Below are 2619 nucleotides of genomic sequence, written 5' to 3' on the forward strand. Positions count from 1 at the left end.
CTACTGTGGCGTTTTGGTCACTAGCAACCTCCCCCAGGCCACGTAGGCATCCAGCGTGGCAAGCTGATGTGGCACAAGATTCAGCCCGGTCCAATTCGATTTTCTACATGGGCCGAGCCCAACAATTCAGCCTATTTGTGTTTTTTTTGTCTGTCAATTTTTGGTTGGGTACATGGGCCAAGCCCAATATTGCAGCCTTTTTATTGTTGGGTTGTGGCCTTTTTGTCTCAACAGTTTCATTTTTTTCTTTTTTTATAAATTGGGTTCACTAGTCAGGTGGGTCCCCATTGTCAGGTTCTAGTACTGGGTCCTAGCCATCAGGGCAATATTCTTCATTTTTTTTATTTCATGCAAATAAATACCTGGTTTTAAATTGGCACATAGAAAACACACGAAATACTTCAAATATTATCAACCATCAAAGTGCTACATCATATAACACACATACAAATGCGATCAGCATCAAGTTTACAATCAGATAACAAGCTCCACAAGTGTACAATCACATGGGCCAGGTTCTGCTACATCATACACACATACAAATAGGAGCAGCATAAAGGGCTTCATTAATGCAAAACTTGACACTTGACAGCAATGTTAGAACTATGCTTCCTCCGACTTCTTTGTCCTGATGCTCACGAAGAAACATGAAAGCCCAGCATCTGCATGTTGGAGAACAAAATGTTTAGGAACAAAATAGAAGTAAATCTAACAGCATATTTAACAATAAATAACAGAATAATGAAGTTAACAAGACATTTTAAAATCAATTTGACAGTTGACAGCAATGTTTGCATTGGACACATCCAAAACTAAAATTATACATAAATGCCTAAATTCCAATGCCCAATGCCTCAGTTTAGTAAACACTAAGCATGGTACATAGTAAAGATTGGACACAACCAAAACTGAAATCATTTACTCTATCAAGCAACAATGATGCAACACACAAGAAAAGAGAGATGCACAACGGAGCAGCATCATATATCACACAATATGGACACTGCCAGCTCACCGAAGAACTTGTGGTCGCCGCCGTACACAGCCACCATAACGCCGGTCACCTCGTTGATCTTCTCCTGGAAGTTCTCTAACTCCAGGTTGTTCCACTACAGCTCGGTATTTTCTCAACCGTATGTGTACATGCATCATGTCATACATAAAATATTCTAGTCAATATTCTCGGCTAACTTTGATGTAATGAAAATAATTACTTAAGGACTTGGGGTAAAAATTGATATTAGACATCAAAATTAGCAGCGCTCATTTCAACCATGTTCAGACTAACTTGAGGTAAATTAGCAGTAATGATATTAGTTACAAGCTAGGTGTGTAACTGCTGTCAACACCACCACCACCAGAGACACGCAAGATAAGCATCAACACCACCATGATTTTGATATCAGCCACTCCATATCACCAGAGCATCACAGGGGCACATATCTAAAGCAAGTGCACGTGGGCAGCTACTGACAGACCCTAGAACCACATGAATTTATCACCAGAGAGCTCCAGTAGGAGTTGATGCTTGGTTACAGCATCTAGCAGCAACTAGTACATCCCCACGTCCAACCCAAATCATGGCCAAGGCCATGCAGGAGCTACATCAGAGAAGAAGGAATGGGGAGGAGCTCACTAGAGGGACATTGTAGCCGTAGCAGAGGCTCAGCCACACCACGACTGTGGTGTGACCATCACCACATCCAGGAGAGGGTCTGGAAGCCGCCGAAGCACCACCGCGGTGACCAGGGAAAGCGTCGGGCACAGTGGCTCCACCCCATGGACATCATCGCATGGACATCACCGGCCTCGCCCTGTTTCAAGAAATGTTCAGAACAACTTTGTCAGACTCGATCAATTCTGAAGAAACCAACTTCGTCGTCAGACACATACATACATACAGGAAGCAAAAGAAGAAGAAACAGAGCTCTACATAATGTTTATATCAAATGAGCAAGACACAGGAAGCAAGACACAGAAGAATTTTAGCTTTACATAATGTTTACAAGAACAGGACACCAATATAGGATTTAACTTGTCCTCAACACTGTTAACAAGGTACTGAAAGTAGCTATGTGCATCAGCCACACCAAGTCTTATCATGAATTGGTTGCTTTCACGGTGCAGAGCCTGGAGGAGCGGTAGCAAATGAAGCACTATAAATAGCCAGTACATGTGTATCTACTAGAAAGTAATCAAACCACTACACAAGACATAGCAAGCACCGATTCCTATATCACCAAGACAGAAACATAAACCACAGTAGTTAAATGGAGATATATGAGCTCAAGCAGTGCATAATTCTAGGATAGCATCTCCCATGCCTATATGCATAACACCGACAAAACAGCAGCAGCACAAATAGTAGTATAGAAACTTAAAATAGTAACATCCCCTACATAGTAGTAACCAGGGAATTAATTGATAGTTGGTAGAGGAAAACAAAATCACAAACACTACTGCTAGTAGCACGTGCATCAGTTTTTGACTGTATAGAAGATTACTTATATTGAAATAACATAGACTAAGAACTAAGATTACTTTGTTGTAACTCATGAGCTCTCTGTCATGTTATGACAGGTGAAATGTGACATCACAATATCACCAAACTATTCAGCA

At 41.2% G+C, this 2619-nt stretch overlaps 1 long non-coding RNA gene across 1 annotated transcript; it reads right to left on the reverse strand.

Moving 5' to 3' along the window:
* Window positions 1-570: 570 nt before the first annotated feature.
* On the reverse strand, window positions 571-1064 carry LOC119305205. Its single transcript, XR_005148583.1, has 2 exons — window positions 1016-1064; window positions 571-662 (listed from the first exon to the last, which is right to left on the reverse strand). It is a non-coding gene; the product is annotated as an uncharacterized LOC119305205 (long non-coding RNA).
* Window positions 1065-2619: the final 1555 nt, after the last annotated feature.

This window comes from Triticum dicoccoides, chromosome 1B (assembly GCF_002162155.2).
Source record: "Triticum dicoccoides isolate Atlit2015 ecotype Zavitan chromosome 1B, WEW_v2.0, whole genome shotgun sequence".
Taxonomy (NCBI): Eukaryota; Viridiplantae; Streptophyta; class Magnoliopsida; order Poales; family Poaceae; genus Triticum; species Triticum dicoccoides.